General features: G+C 39.9%; 1 pseudogene; it reads left to right on the top strand.

Moving 5' to 3' along the window:
- Positions 1-450: 450 nt before the first annotated feature.
- The window catches only part of LOC147421997 (uncharacterized), a 37,932-nt pseudogene continuing 20,395 nt past the window's right edge, over positions 451-17,987 (top strand).

Genomic DNA, 17,987 nt, shown 5'->3' with positions numbered 1-17,987 from the left:
GTTGTCACCACATGATGTGATACGTCACCTTGGTTATCTGATTGGTTGGTTCATTACAGCGACACAACAAATGGAATGTGTGACTGCTAAGCTTGCACAGAAACTGAGATATTGGAAATTGTCCACTTGGCCTCTTCATGTACGACTGCGAATAGTACAATCCATTGTGATGATGGCACATGTTCAATTCTATTTGTTGTTGCTGTCTTGGACGCATAAAGACATTCAGCCTTTATGTCACAGGAAATGGAATTGTTATGGAAGACACATCCCAAACACAAAGCTTTATGCTTGTTGAGAATGCAGTCTACTTGTACACCAAGATCGCATGGTGGGCTTAATATATTGAACATACATTTCCATCTTTTGGCACGCAAAGCCACACTGCTGGCTGATTTTTTTGCGCAAGTACAACCTTGGTCACTCATGCTAGCTACTATGTGCAGTTCTATGAGCACAATGGCATATGGTAATTGGATCACTGATCAATGGGAAGTTGTATTGGGTCGCTTTGAAGGTACCATACCTGACCGCCCTCACTCTACAAGATTGATATTGGATTGAAAACATGTACTTTCTTAGATTAAGTGATCCGGGAGATCCTCTTTGAATGGTAACTCATTGCGGAAAGAAAGCCTTCACTGGTCTGCAGTATTTCCTTTTCCCTTGGCAGTTACTCAACCGGTCAAGGCTTACAACTTGATGAAATGGGTATCAGACATATTGAGGATGTTGTGGATGAAAATGGTTCTGTGTTATCTTTTCCCTGTGCTTGTCAAACACTTAATTTGGGCATGCACCATCGGCTAATTTGGAGGGACATATGTGCTTTGCTTGCTCCTCTTATAGCTATATCGATACTCAATGAGGAGGATAGGCTTAAAGATTGGGAACTCATTGGCAATTCCCCAGGTTCCAAACCTGTTTCTATGCAGAATTGGACTTCAAGGCAAATTTACAGAGCTATTTTGCCTCCTCCGTGGATACAGTCTCATGGAAATTTGCTTTCGCACATGCATAAGTCAATGCGGTGGTGGAAAATGGTTCTTTCCATCAATTGGAAAAGCAAGTTGCCATTAAAACAAAGAGTGTTTCTATGGAGATGCATGCTTGGCATATTACCGGTGGATAAGATTTTGGCTTCTCGTCACATTGCCCCTTCATCTTGCCAAAGATGCTCGAATGGAATGGAATCAGTTCCTCATCTTCTTTGGTTTTGCCCCGACTCTCGGGATTTCTTGCTTGTGCTTTCAAGGCAATTGCGTTCGAGGTTTCCTTCTGCTGCATTTGGGAAACTTTTCTGGGTTTTCAAAAAACTCACACTGCAATTGCGTCCGCATGCGATTTTCATGCATTGGGTCAGATTTTGGGCCTTCTCCTCGATCGAGGCTCTCTACGGCAATCCTTGTTTGACTGTTGTAGACTAAAAGACATAGACATCACGACTTTGACACTTTTCTATGACTGTTTCTAGTTTGGAAGTTTGCTCCTATATGGAGTGACTTCTGCATTTTCGGTTCTATAGATCTTTATGGTGGGTTTTCCTCGCATTGAGACTTCCCACATGTAAATTAATCCAATAGATTTACAACAAAAAAAAAGTGTTGTTGTTGTTGTGTTTGAAATGGAGTAGGGAGAGGGGGAGTAGCAAGAGGGGGAGTAGGGAGAGAGGGAGTAGGGAGAGGGGGAGTGATGGTGTGGGAGGTGGAGAAGGGGGGGGGGAGCTTGAGATGTAGCAATGGTAGAGAGGAAGGAGGGCAGGTTATGCAGCCAAAACACGGCATACTCTATCATCCTCCCTCTATTTTAGGCACCAAGCATTACCGCGGTTATTACAACGCCTATTACCGCTCGTATTACCACGCCTATTATCGCCAGTATTACCGCGATAAGTCATTTCAAATGAATACAAACGTATCCAAGGTTGCAGAGGGGGCGGGGGGGGGTACAAACCACCTCTTCTACCCTTAGATATCAATTATTTCATTTCTTAGCCTTTTGAGTTTTTTAATGAAGATTTTTACTTTTTTATGAGTATTTTATTTTGTAGTACTTTTAGATGTTTATTAATTGCATTTTCTAAGTCCACTTTTGTTTAAAAATAATTTTAGCACTCATTGCCGTTTATTCTCTTTGAATTTAACTTCATGTATTTTTTTATTAGAATTTAGAACTTTCTCTAATTAATTATTTAATTTTTAAGGCATGTGACTAAATAAAAAATTTATCGAGTGTGTAGGACATCGACTGGGATTATCGTGGCCCCCTTGGAGGCCTTGAGGGGTCGATGGCTCAAGGAAAAACTCTCGTGTCCTTGCACCAAGTGCAAAAGGGCAATCCCTTGCTTGAGGTGCATTGCATTAGAGCACGTGGAGAACGAAGGGCTTTGGCATCCTCAAAAAAAGCGCTCGAAGAGATGAGTTACTAGCTCATGAGCGCGACGTGTGCAAGGAGGTTATGAGCCCTGCACTCAACAGATAGTGGCAACAGAGAATAGATTGATGGTGAGTGCCCGGACACCTCTTTATGATGGTGCACAGTACTCGGTGCTCTAGGCATCGTTGGAAGTCCTCAACTTGCAAGTAAAATTCGGTTTGATCAATGCAAGTGTCAATACTCTCCTTGGGTAAGTATGAAATATGGCTGTTTATATACTCTTCACTCGCTATTCCTTGTCGTCTCCTAGCAATTGTACTGATATGTGGTTTGTTGTAGTTTGATGGGCAAAATGTTGCCAAAGGTCACCACATGCCTCCAGATCATTGACGAGCTAGATCATATGTCACTGCAGTTGGAATGGAGTATGAGCACATCCATGCATGCATCAATGATTGCATGCTATACCGCAATGAGCATGCACATGCTACCTCATGTCCCGTGTGAGGGGAGGCACTATACAAGACCGACGTGAGTGGGGTGCACCTACCCCGCAAGGTATTGAGGCATTTTCCATTAATTCCTTGCATTCAACACATGTTTAAAAGCAAATCTACCATGGAGCTTCTCCATGGCACGCCATCCATGGATCAATGATAGAATGATGCATCAAAACTCAATGGCCAGAGTTTGGGTTGGAGCCACGACACTTGAGGCTTGGGTTAGCAAGTGATGGTTTCAACCCCTTCGGCACTAAGTCTACTTCATGAAGCACTTGGCCTGTGGTGATCAGCAACTACACTATTCCACCATGGGAGACAACCAAGAAGGGCAATATACTTCTTTCCTTGCTTGTGCCAAGGAAGTAAAAAGTGTCAAATATTGACGTCTACCTCAAGCCCCTCATCGAGGAGTTGGAGGAGTCATGGAGAGGCATTCTTGTTGTCGATGTCTCACTTGCAAAGGGGGAGAGAGAAGCCATTGTAAGGGGAATCCTTATGTGGAATATGCACAACTATCCTGGGCTTGGCAAGATTTCTGGTAACCCCCTTTTTCTCACTTTCTCTATCTCTCTCTCCCTTTAGTTCACTCATCTCTCTAACGATATGATATGTATGCAGGGTTGTCCACATCGGGGCAGAATGCATGTCCTACTTGAGGGCCATTGGTGACAGAGAGGCCCGACGCCTTGCCCAAGGTAATCTATCCAAACAACCATCATTTCTTACCCCAAGGGCATAGCAAGCACAAGGCTCCAACAAATGGGAAGACCCCTCTAAAGCTCACGATGGCAGATTGGGCAATCATTTGAGAAGAGCACCACAACAACAATCCGGCTCCATGTCCTCCACCAAAAGTTATGTCAAGGTATTCCATATTTTTTAGGCTTCCATATTGTAAGGACTTAAAAATACAACACCTCTTGGAGCGCATGCACATATTCAAGAATGTAGCCCAAACACTATAGGACCACATTATTGGCAAGAAGGACTCTTTGGGTGCGAGGGAGGATTTGGGGCTTTTGAAACTTCTCCCCGCCTCTACTACTCCATGTTGTGCCCCCAATGGAAATATTGTGCTTCCTAATGTACCATGGATGCTGGCCAAAGAAGAATTAGACAAAGTGAAGGGTACCATTGCTTCTATTCACACACCAACAGAATACATGAGGTCGGTAAAGGGATCTTTCACAAAAGTGAGGGTGGAAGCTCAAATGTATGGGTTGATGTCCCATGATTTCCACAAGATGCTTCAGGTAATGTCCCTCTCCTTATTCTATCTATAGTTTGTGTGTATGAGTTTCTCTCACTTTCCCTTCCCCTACTTTACATTGTAGTTTATTATGCCGGTGAGTGTGTATATGTCGGGGACAAGAAAGTCAGGGATGCTATTTTCAAACTTGGAGAGCTAGTAAGGTACACCACAACACTCCACTCAACTACACCTTTCCTATGTACACAATAATTTCAACGAGCACTTAGTGTATCTTTGTGTGTTTTCTCGTAGATTTGTGAGCTCCAAGGAAATTGAAATAGATGCTATCCCTGTTGCCCAAACACTTGCTATAGAAATTGTGTGTTCCATTGAGGATGCATTCCCTTGATCGATCCTTCTTAGTCAAATTCACCTCTTGGTTCACGTGGTGGAGGAGATTGCTAGATGTGGAGTAGTGCATGCACGATGTATGTTCTTCTTAGAGAGGTTTTTAAAGACTCTCAAAGAGTTTGTGCGGCTACGATCTCAATTAGAGGCATGTATGGCCGAAGGGTGGATCCTGCAAGAGGCATTTGTTTACATATCAGAGTATTTGGCACAAGTTGATCCTTCAATGCCTCGCATGTGGTCAGATGAGGAAAATGCAAGGATGACTTCACATTTGCCAAGTGGAAAGGGAAAACTACTTAACATGGATACGAATCTATCCCGAGTGGTCAATAACTTTTGTATTCTCAATGCAAAGATAATGACCAAGTGGGTGGACTTGTGGACAGTGGCAAACGCAAGGCGTTTGCAAGAGAGAGAAGCATGGAAACAGGCACATGGAGGAAGGAGGGCACCCCTAGTGCCTAGACACCTTGCATGTTTCTTAGATCTCATTAGTGCGGAGTGGATTCATGAGAGAATGACCGAAGCAAAAGCGCACAGAGAAGACATCAGCAACAAAGAATGGGAGTATGCACGAGGTTGTGTACCAAAGGTAGAGTACTCATATACCTAAACCATATTGTAAATTTTTTGTGTGTTATCTTTAATTTGTATTTAATAAAAGATATTTTCCTATTTTGTAGTGCCTTTCCTTTAACTCTATGTGGTCAAAGGGTTATCACTTTCATAAGGGCCACATTGACGAGTGTAGAACCACCATGGATTGTGCCATCATGGGCAACTTTGACACAGACGATGATGAAGCCAGATACTGTGGAACTATTGAAAGGATACTAAAGGTTAATTGTAGAACCTTTCATACCTTCATCTTCAAGTGCAAGTGGTTTGCAAATGTGTTTAGACGACATGAGAATGGCCTCTACATGGTGGACTCTAGTGTGCATCACACAAGGAGGTATGACAATTTAGTTGTACCGCACAATTGTGAGCAGGTGAGTGGCATGTATCTTTTTTATTCTTATTTTCTTGTAACATTAATTATACCAATGTTACTCACTTTGTGCTTCTCTTTTATAGGTCATCTATATCCCAGCAATCCACCAACCAAAACTTTGGTTTGTAATTCCCGTAACACCCGGGAGAACCATTTTTTCCACTAATGAAGTGGAGACCATCTTGACCCTCTTCCACCTCCGACTTTGGATGCGGTGGAGAGAGAGAGGAGAGGGAGGTCAATGAATCAAGTTCGACGGCGGTAATTCTTAGCGAGGATGATTGTCGTGATGATTAAGATGATGAGATGGAGGATGACGAATTCGAAGATGATGAAGCCAATGCATCCACAAATGACAATTCCGTTTCTCTCTTTATTGATTTAGGAGCCATGGGCTTAGAATTGGATGATGCCTTATGTAGGGATCTTTTGGAAGATGATTCATAAATATTTTGCAGTTATATGAAGTTTTTTGGTCATGTAATCTATTCATCTATCTCTCCCCCCTCTTCCTCTCTCTAATTTTGTGAACATGCTCAATTATGTTAATCAAGTGACAATGATTATTTTAGTTGTAACCAAGTGTAATCTTATCATCACCTCCTCTCTCTCTCTCTCTCTCTCTCTCTCTCTCTCTCTCTCTTTCTCTTTTCTTTTTAAATTTAAAAATTTCATACAATATTCTTTAATTTTTATTGAGAGGAGGGAAACACCAATATTTGAAGAAGGGGGTGGGGGGGTGGGGGGGGGGGATGTTTAGCCAGAATTTGAAAGTTTAGGCGCTAAAATGTTTTTTGGAAATAAACGCGATAATACGAGCAATAGTAGCTGAGGTAATAAACGCGGTAATAACCGCAAAAAAAACCCATGATAATAGTTTAAATAGAAAAAAAAAACCGCCCTCCTCTCTCTCTTCCTTCTCCAACCGAGTTTGGACCTTCTCCCTACAAAACACGGTAAAAGAGCGCAGTAAACACTTAGTGATTTTCATAGTGAAAATTTGTTGCATATAGTTGTGAACTTTTCTTGATTGGCATATTGATAACACATTTTGGAACAACAATCTATGGTTGATGAAACAAGCTGGACGGATGATAGAGATGCTTGATTGGATTTCTTAGAAGGTTTCATAGATATTTATCGCTTCCTATTTATAAAGAAATACTTTTATTTTTTTGAAATAGGCTCTACCAAATGACTTGATTTAATGCATGTGTCTTGTAACACATCTGTAGCATGTAAATCCTCATACCGTAACAACACTTTTAATCCATAGTTTTCACCCTCTTAATAAATCAACAAATATGATTGATGCTGCATACATCAGATTCCGGAGAAATACTAGCCTTACCAACATAAAATATTTAAATACCAATACCGATGTTATCTTCACCTACCTCACCAAAGTTTACAAAATCAAACGGACACACATACATGGAAACCCCTTCCGCTAATACGCATGTTCTGCTTTCATCCCATAGTTGAACCCTCTTATCCTTTCAAACCTTCCTATAACTCATTCCATCATATTGTGCCTCCAATCCTCCCATTTCTTATGGAGCCTCGAGCATAGAAACCCCTTCCTGTTGCATCTCAGTCATATGTTTTAGCAAACCAACACTCCATTTTGCAATATTATGGAAAGCATCTCCCACTATCAATGCATCCATTGTTGGAAATGGAATGAGTGATTCTTTTCAAAATAAAAATCAACTTTGAAGATGCATACTAGCAAAAAGGTTTCAAAAAACGTTTGTTAAACAAACTATCTTGGACAATTACATGGAAGGTGTGTCAATACACAACTTTATACTTGTACATTGACCATATTATGGCCAAAGGGTGCTTTTTTGTGGGTGTCCTTGGAAAAAAAAAACATTAAAAAAGGACATATTATGGACCTAGTGCCATAGGGTACTCTATGTAGGTGCAACAAAGAACACATGTATTGCCTTTGGAGAGTAAACTAATAGCTCTATATGTAGATGATTCATGGAGATTATATGTGCATCTTATGGCCATAGGGCCAAAAGGTTCTATATGTATGTGTGACAAGTGCACTACATAGCCTAATAGGTGAGTGAAAAGAATACCGTATGGCCCTAAGACCATAGGGTGTTCTATATGTATGTGTGACAAGTGCACTACATAGCCTAATAGGTGAGTGACAAGAATACCGTATGGCCCTAAGACCATAGGGTGTTGTTTATTGGTATGTAAAAGGAAACCTTAAAATCCAACAAGTATCACAAAGGGGAATCTTATGGACATATGTTTCCTTTTGTAGATGTTTCATGAAGAGTACATATAGATTCCTCAATAACACCTCAAGGTGAGTATATATGCACCCTCTAGCCTCAAGCCCATACGGTGCTCTATGTAGTCGTTGAAAAGGGTACCACATGAATCCTTCAATATCACAAAAGGATACCCTATGGCTCTACAAAAAAATAGACAAATAGGAATCACAAAATGACACTATATGGCCTCAAAATCATAGGTACTCTCAATGTATATGCTTCATAAAGAGTATATATTTGACCTAGTACGGCCATAAGGCCATAGGGTTCTTTATTTAGGTGTGCCAAGGGGCACCACATAGCTCATCAAATGATATATAGGGTTCTATATGTGGATGTTTCATGAGGAGTATATATATATATCTTATGGCCTTAAGGTCATAGGGTGCTCTAAATGGTACATGAAAGGGAACCACATGAGCAAAGCTCATAGTTTTCTTTATTAGAAACATTCATGGAGAGTATATATACATCATATGGCCCTAATGCAACCATAGGGTGATACAAAAGGGCCCTCTATGACCTTAGGGCCATATGATGCTAAATGTAGGTGTTTCATGATGAGTATATATACGTCCTATGGCCTTAGGTCCATACGGTGATATTTATAGATGTATCGTGATGTGTATACATCCTATGGACTTAGGGCCATAGGGTTCTATATGTAGTTTTTTCATGACGAGTATATATACATCTTATGGACTTAGGGCCATAGAATGCTATATGTAGGTGTTTCATGATGAGTATATATAGACCCTATGGACTTAGGGACGTAGAGTGATATGTGTAGGTCTTTCATGGTGAGTATATATACACCCTATGGACTTACATCCATAGGGTGCTATATGGAGCCTATATGTAGGCGTCTCATGATGAGTATATATACATCCTATGGACTTAGGGAAATAGGATGCTATATGTAGGTGTTTTTTGATGAGTATATATACATCCTATGGCCTTAGGTCAATAGGTGCTCTATGTGGGTGTGTGGAAGGGAGCCACATATTCCAAGAACCATCTCAAAGGGATACCTTATGGACAAGGTCATATGGTGCTATATGTAGGTGTTCCATGCCAAGATTCAAGTCCTAGTGTATTTGTTACAAAGGACTCCAAATATCGAATATGCACAACATGACACCCTATTACCCTAGGTTATTGTGCTTTGACTAGTAGCTATTGAGGATGTGGAGGTGGTCCAAATGGATGTGAAGATAGAGTTTCTTCATGGTGCTCTCCAAGAGGAAGTATACATGCAAAATTTGAACAATTCATTAAGATATAAAAGGATTCGAGAGGATCACTACTAGTACATGAACAATCTTAGTGATGGATCACTCATTATTCTTGTGTTATACATCAACGAGATGCTTATCACTGGGAAGAACTATCATGAGATTTCTTGTTGAGGAAATGTTTAATCATACCTTTTCTATGAAGGAATTGGGAGAAGTTAGTCGCTTTCTTGGTATTTTTATCAAATATGACAACTCAAATGGCATTCTTGAATTGTGTCAATAATCGTACATACATAATGTATTGCATTGTTTCGATATGTAATCTCAAGGGGTCACTACGTATGAACTATGTATATCACGTACGTTCAAGGACTATTTCTAAAAATTCTTCTCTATGAATTTTTGACAAATAAAATACATCCTTTTCCTATTACACCTGTAAATTTTTTCCCAATTCCATTTTATGGTACCTTGATAGAGGGAAGGCAAATAATATCCCAATATAGGCAATATGAAACATAGAGAGAATGATTCTCCTAAATAAGATGCTAAGAGAGTAAAGATGATTAAGATTCCATATTCTTGAGCATTGGTAGCCTCATGTACATGATGGTGGCTATGAAGCAAGACATTGCACTTGTAGTGGGAGTTGCGAGTCGTTACATGGCTAACCCTGGCAATAAAAACATTAGGATGCAATGAGTTATATCCTTCGACACTTGAAAGATACAACAACCAAGTTCTTACACTTTGGAAACATTAATGCATTAGTCATTGGATACACAGATTTCATTTATGTAGTGAATCATTAGATAGGAGAAGGTTACATCTGGCTATATTTTCATATGTGCTAGATAAGCTATTTCTTGGAGATCCCATGTATAGATTGCATGCCCTCGTCCACTAGAGAGGCTAAGTATGTTGCATCATTAGAGGCAAGTAATAGAGCTTTATGGTTGGCATGTTTTGTAGAAGATCTAGGCAAGGGTTGGTAGATTCCAGTGTTGCACTATGATAGTCAAAGTGCCATTACTTTGGCAAAGCATCTTATGTATCATTTCAAAACAAAACACATTGATGTGAGATATTACTTCATTTAAGATGTGTTGGAACATAGGTGCATCAAGCTTGTCAAAGGTCCATACATATGAAAACTCTATGGATGTTGCTACAAAGAGCCTAGCTTTGAAGTGGTTTGCACATTACATAGAGTTGATGGGTGGGGTGAAGCCATTGTCATGCTTCACAATTGTACAGGTTTTTGTACACAGTTTTATTTTTATTCCACTTAGGTCCATTGAAATTGATGCCCCTTAGTTTGACAAAGTATAAGTGCCCTAAATAGTGATAAGGGGAGTGTAGGCTTTCATAGGATAGGGGTAAAAAATTTGAGAGCTCCTTATGAGTATGAATGGGGGAAGGGGACTGTTGGCTTAGTGGACATGGATGCAAGTTAGTAGGATAATGCTGTGACGAACAGCCCAACCCAGCTAGGATGGTTGGGAGATTGAGGTTGTTGGGGACACCCAATTATGGAGGACATCGTTGCCTATGGTTCTATGGACGTAGTTGAAGGCTATGTCCTAAAAGAAATGGCCAAAAGGGGACGGCCAAATGACTTACTTATCTTTGGCTAGTAAGAGTAGAGTGCTCTATCTTAGGAGTTTTGCAAGTATTTTATCATGTTTTGCCTTTATATTTCATAAGATTAGAAGGAGCTAAAATAATCAAGGCCTGCATCAGATCATTTGTGGTTGACATCTTGTGGCATTATGAGATTTCGGAGGTCTTTTAGAGGTTAATATTGAAGAGAGAGAAAAGGAAGTGAGTCCAATGAGCAGCAAGGCAACATAACATAGAAAATAGATGAAATAAATCAAGAAATACAAAGAAATTTGATCGAACGTGAGATAACATCTTGTTTTCACGGGGTTTATGGTATCCATATGTGGATTTGCTGTAAATGGACTCTAATAGCCATAAAGGTATTAAAAGACAGTGAGGCGGTCCGGGGCGGGCAACAAGAAGAGCGGTCTCTAAACACCCTTCGAGGCTCCCGTGCTGCTCAATTAGGGCTGGGGCATGCACAATCAGAGACAACAACAACCCACAGCCCGAAACCAAACAAGAAAAGGGGCACCACCTAGTTGTAGATGCAAACTAGGACGCACGTGATATCTCCTTGTACTCAAACGCACAAAGAGAGGGGAATGCAAGATAGCCACACACACCAAACACAAACATTCACCACGCCAGAGAGAGGTAAAGCGCACAAATCAACTTGAGCAACTCAGTCTTAGCCTTAAAGACTAAATGCACACAAAGCTTGATGAGAAATAGAGAGACAACACAAAACTTGACCTTCAAATTGTCTTAGGGTCACGGGAGCCCTCTCACCGAGCACCCTCTTACAATTGACCTTTTAGGCAAACAATTCAACAAGCCCTCAAACCACCAAGCATGAAATGGCACAAAAAACTTCAAGGACAATATACCTTCAACCACCTGATTAGCCAACTTATCAAGTCAATTTGGAGAGAAGAGTCGTAGTTACAGCATACAATTGCACCCAAAACTATAAATCTTATTTATGCACAAGAGTAGGCTACAAGTGTGGTGAAGAGTATGGCATACACTCCACTCCTCTAGATGGCATAACTAACTTCAAGCTTCTCCATGCACCTATGTGTAATCATGGAATAGAGCACTCACGATGCACACACTCTACACAACTAGGCTTGAAGAGTGGTGTGTTATGTGTTGAGAATGGTGTGGTGTAGTGTGATCATGTGATGATTTACAAGGGAGAGAAGGGCTCTATTTATAGGTTTTAGAAGCCCCGATTTGGATTAGGCCTAATCAATTTTATTTGAAGGAATAAAAGATTATGCATATTTTTATTATTTTTAATGAGGGTGGGTCTCTTGTCCTTTGAGTCACATTGATGTGGGCTCAAGGGAAGAGAATTATTGAGCATGAAAGGAGAGAGGATTGAGTGAATAATTTGGGAGTGCCTACTCTAGTAGAGGGTGCATTTTACAATAAGGTTAGTGGTTAGTAGTTAGTAATTATCACTAAAAAATATTTACAAAATCATTCACCAAATGGTGAGATATATGATGAGAAAAGTTAGAGAAGGGATAAGCTTGTAAAGCAAGGTTGAAGCTTGGAGAAGTTGACATTCACCTCTTTACAGCACCGGTAGAAGAAGCGGTCAGCATGGCGAAGCAACGAGTGTCGATGAAGCTATGTTATCTTCAAACCTTGGAAAATTAATGATAAAAGCCTTCATTTGCAGAGGTTATCCTTGGATTTTTGCTGATTTTTTGAAGTTCTTTACAAAGCTGAAGGGAGTATGGTAATATGGACATATATGTAGAGAGAAAGGGGGACACATAGGGTGTAAAAATAGAGGATGACGGCTATGGAGGTGTGAGAGATGTGGCAATGGTGAAGAGGGTGAATTAGGACATGGGAGTTGCAGGTTTGGGAGTGGGAAGGAGAGGGAGGAGTGTGTATGAAAGAGGAAAATGATAAAGTGGAAGAGAGAGTGTGGCTGCATAGCATGGGCAAACTGGGGTCCACCAATAAAATCATAGCTCACAACTCGTAGCTCAAAAAAATATGAAAAAATTTGAGGTGAAAGTTCAGCTTACGAGCTACAACTTTTGTTTGTATCGCCTTTTCAAATTCGGGGAGCATGTGATCTTTAAAAATTCAAAAACACCGACTGTTTTTTCCACTGCACAAGGTCCTTGTGAGGGCCTTCTTTGGATGATTCTTTTGAATACCTCCAAGAGTGAGCTCCCCATGGTGCATGCATGCATTCCGCATACCCTTGACCTTTATTTGGTAGGTCTATAATTGAAGATATTGTTGAGATCATGATATAAGTGAATAGTACAACTAACAAAATCAAATATTGAGGGGTCTAAAAAAATATGTACATGTCAAATATAAATAATATAGGTGGAAAAAATATAAAGGGGTCAAAATAAATCTCTCTCATTATAAGTCTACCATAAAAAGATGAATATTTTTGGTGTTCTAATTTATGAGAGTAAAAGAGAATAGATGTAGGAAGGAAAATTCACAATAGTGAAAAAATATACACATAAATAAACTAGTTTTTTTTTATATGGAGTTACACCAAAAATAAGAGAAGCTTGCATGAAATTATTTTTATATGGAATAAAGAGTATGCAAAATGGTAAGAAAAAATATGGTAATGGTGAGTCAATGTACATAGCATAAATAACACACCATAGGTAGAAATATTTAAATAAATACCAAAATACCAAAATAACACACCATAGGTAGAAATATTTAAATAAATACCAAAATAATTATGAAAAATCCTTTTATTTAGGCCCTATATACAATGAAATATTTACACACGAATGGGCTATAATATACTTATAATTTTTATTTTTTAAAATTTTTTGGCTCAACTAGCCCAGTGACTAGCTAATTAAGGGTTTTTAAGAAGATATGGGAAAAGTCCCCTAGCTCACACACACCTATATACAGTGAAATGGTAGGGATAGCCACAGTGTTTGGATGATTTTGGTAGGGTGGGTTAACTCACTATGGAAATTACGGAGAGCCGAAAAACGGCTATCAACAGCTACAAAAATCTATCATACCCCCACCACAAAAATCTATTCCTCCATTAAAGAGGCATTCAAAAATGATCCTCCCTCCATTACAAGTAAGTTCAGGCTTTCTTCTTCCACTCAGAAAGAACCATGGCTTCTTCTTCTTCTTCTTCCCACCCTAAAAGTTCTAGGGGTTGTTGTACTCTCTCCCCAACTAGCCTCACCATTAGTCTACCAAGGAGGCCAAGCAGCAACATCTGCTCTATTTCCATCTCAAACTCCATCATTACAGATAGTCAATGGCAAGAGCAGACAATATGAGAATGTTCTTGGGTTCTTATGCAGCCAAGAAGGAGGAAAAGATCCTCTAAACCAAATCTATTTTGTTCCGCATGGAAAGCATACAGTGCTAGATTTCAAAGTGGAGATCCGCAAGAAGACTATGAATGAGGTTTTAGTTCATCATTTCTACACTCACTCTGATGTGATTGCGAATGGCAAAAATGTCTCAATGGTGCATCACCCTCGATGCAATTGTAAGTGCTTTCTTAGCCTTCCTTTTTTAGTCTTCCTTTCACACCTTTCTGGTCTAGTACTTTTTTCTCTTTTTGAAATGGTCTCTTATTTTTGGTTTTGCACTTGTAGATGTCTATCCTTCTTTGTACGAGGAATGGGAGCCAGTGGAGTGTATTATAGGACACATATGTATAATCCACACTCACATTGGTGTTTTAAAACATGTTGGAAGATCTAGCAAGAGCCTTGAGGGCATTTTCTTCTATGAGCACTTCTATGAGCTCAACAAGAGAAATCAAAAAGGTACGTTGGTTAAGGTCCCTCTCCCTACCAATTGGAGCTTTATGGATTGGACAATGAGTAAAGCTCTCTGAGAAGCAAGCTATTTAGGGATGTGCAGAGGTCCTCCAAAACTTTGTACCCACAAAATTGGTGAAGATTGCTAATTTTTGTCCTATAAGTTTATTTGTGGAGCTTTTCCACACCTCTCACATACATGTCGTGAAGACTATACTGGTATGTACATCTCTAGATTCTTGCTTCTGTGAAAAGCGTCGTGGTAGAGGGTGGTATGTTAAAGAGGTGGATGGCATACATTGTGAGATTGCACTTGACACTTTTGTGGCCAAGTATATCATCGGCACATAGTCATTGTCGTCTCTTTCAGGTACAAGCACTCTCAGTTTGTTGCACGTTGCTCTTAGTTTGTGTCTATTGATCAAAAGTCAACAGGCTTGGAGAATAGCATTGTCATAATAACTAATATCTAATTCTCCTAAATGAATTTCTCATGTTAAACTAATCGTGCCAGGGGAGAAAAAGCTAGAATATTGGTTAAGCTAGCAGACCGGCCACCCATAGGAGGTAAAGTAGGGATCCAAAGGAGGTAAAATAGGGATCCAAAGGGTAGCACAACGTTCAAAAACATTGTCAAAGGCCATCGCCATGACAAACAATGATGCCACCAATGCCCAGCAGTACCATGCAAACAATTCCCATGAGTGTGCACCATCACCATAGCTCGCAAGGAGTTCCACTATCCACTTCCAATGCCTATTCCGAGCTCACGTTGTTTTACATATACCCCATGCTCCTTGTGTCAGACACTACATGTGGGATATCTTTTGGACACGTGAAGGCTCCAAAAGGCTTGCCCTTTGGGGTCTCCAAACTCCCCTAAAAGCTTCAAAACACACCAAAAATTCGTCTTTTCTTCCTCCTTTAAACTGCTTTGACCACTTCTACTCAGGGCTCCTATTATCAAGCCTTCAAAACCACTTGAAAGCTCGTATTGTAGGCCTCAAGATCCACCATTTTCATTGCACTTCTACTTCTACAAGCCACCTAATTGATCCAACCAAAAACTACAAAAAATCATCTGGCATTGCACCACTATCGATTGGCTCAAACTTCATCGTAATATCATGCTCCTCTGCTAGCTTCATACAATATCCACCACCTTTGCAAATCCCATTGAGCTTCAAGAAACAAATGATGGCACATTTCTCAATGCAATCAAACCGGCTCAAAACCAACCCCCTGGTAGGACTTCGAATGTTGACTTGAAACCTCGTATTGCCAGCCTCAAGCTCCACCATTTCCACTCCACTTTGACTACTACAAGCCACCCAATCGAGGCGTCCAAAAAACTACAAAAAATCATCTAGCATTGCATCACTATTTTGCAAATGCAAATGTGGATTCAAAGATATTTCAGATGCAAAATTTTGGCATTCATGTTTTGGTCATCTGAATTTTGCCAGTTTGCTACATTTGCAGAAATCTGATATGGTTGCTTCTATGAAGGTTGTATTTCGGGTAAGGTGTAGCATTCTAAGTTTCCAAAGGTTGGTTCAGCTAGGGCCACCTGTAGGTTGCAGCTTGTGCATAGTGATGTTTGTGGGTCCATGCAAACTCCGTCCTTGCGGAATTACCTTTACTTCGTGACTTAATTGAAGATTACTCCAGGCACGCATGGGTATATCCTCTTAAAGCGAAAACCAAAGTATTTATGTGCTTCAAATAATTTTTTGGCTATGACTGAAAATGTCTCAAAATGTACTATGGGCACCCTCCATCCCGATCTAGGGGGGAGTATATGTCTCATGAATTTAATGCGTTTCTTGCTAGTCGTGGGATAAAACACCAATGTACATTACCTTATATGCCTCAGTAAAATGGTGTTGCTGAGAGGAAAAACATGTCACTTACAAAAATGGGACGATGTATGGTCAAAAGTTAAGCTTTGCCGCATTTGTTTTGGCTTGAGGCCATCATGTGTGCCACTTATGTACTTAACAAGTGTCCTATAAAATCTTTGCAATCTATGACTCCATATGAAGCATGGCATGATAGAAAGCCTTCTATTGAGCACATGCATATTTTTGGTTGTTTGTCATATACTTTGGTGCCACAAACACAACACAAAAAATTGGATGATATGGCTGTCAAATGTATTTTTGCTGGTTATAGTGCTGAAAGAAAAGGTTACAGATTGTATCATCCACAAAGTGTATTCTGGTTTCACGGGATGTTGTGTTTGTGGAAGATTCTATTCAACCCTTGCCGTTGATCCGAGCCTATCACAAATTTTTGTTTATCATATTTTGTTGGTTTTCCTTTCTTCTAGAGGTTTACAATAAAAGAAAGAGTGAGAACAACCTCTTGGAAAAATTAAAAAAAAATGATTTGATAGGAATTTTTTCTTGACTAGTTCACCGGAGGTGAAAGGTAGAGGGAGAACCTAGTGGTAAAGGGAAGGGAAAATATGTAAATGTGAAAAGAAAAGATATGATGTGGTTGTGGAGCCATGCACCCATGATTCAAGGGTCATGAGTGGCTCATATCATCATGGCTTTGGAGCCATATGATGATTCAAACAAATGGGACCCAAATGCAAGACTTGGTAAAGGAAGGACCAGACACATGATTTTGCTGAATTTTTAAAAAATACTTCCACTCCGATCCAAGAAAAGTTGTCTTCATCAAAGTTGTAGCTGATGAGTTGTAGATTCTAGCCATATTTTTTTTATAATTTTTGCATCTACGGTCTAGGAGATATGGCCAAAATGGCGGACGCCAATTTTTTCAACTGTGGTGGAGACCACCCCCCCTACCTTTACACACACACACCCTTCCTTTTCCACATTGAGACCTTCTCTAAAATCAGCCATTAGTCTTCTCACCCTCCTCTCCTTCCTCCTCTCTCTCAAGCTCAAAAACCCACCAAAATTCCTCTTCTAATCACCTCTCAAGTCATGCTTAATCTTGTTGTAATTCATAAGTTCTCATTCAACCCCTTTTTATTATTACTAGATATGTATTTATTTTATGTAGATTCTTTACATTTTAAAATAAGGAAGCTCTTGGACTCAAGCTATGGAGAAAGGAGTGAAGACAACACAAGTGATGATGGAGCTAATTGGTCAACAAATCACTTGGAAGGAGCTTCTTCATTGGTTGAATGTCCCTAATCAAGCTTCATTTGTACAAATTACACTTGGATCTTAACCTCACTCCTAATCACTCCCTTTCCTATATAAAGAGGCCTTCCCCTTTGTAATTTCAAGCCTCCCTCAGCCCCATTGAGTCTTTGTATCACTCACCATGAGCCCATAAGCTCATTCATTCACTCTATTCTTGCACATTCTAGAGTGCAAATTGTTTCATGCTAGTAACCTCTCCTCCTCTTACTTATGTTAATTAAGAGAAATCTTTTATATGTGTGTGAAAGTGCTTGATGTGATCTTGGCTAATCCTTGAGTGGTTGTTTGGTAATCTACATGACTATTTGTGTTGGGAGTGTTTGAAGTCATCCATTCCTTGTACACACACTAAGGTTAATGCTTCATTCATAGTG

This window comes from Adiantum capillus-veneris, chromosome 27, assembly GCF_014529385.1.
Source record: "Adiantum capillus-veneris isolate H3 chromosome 27, ASM1452938v2, whole genome shotgun sequence".
Lineage (NCBI taxonomy): Eukaryota > Viridiplantae > Streptophyta > Polypodiopsida > Polypodiales > Pteridaceae > Adiantum > Adiantum capillus-veneris.
Note: the sequence above shows the minus strand (reverse complement) of the source record. Positions and strands in the feature narration are given on the sequence as shown.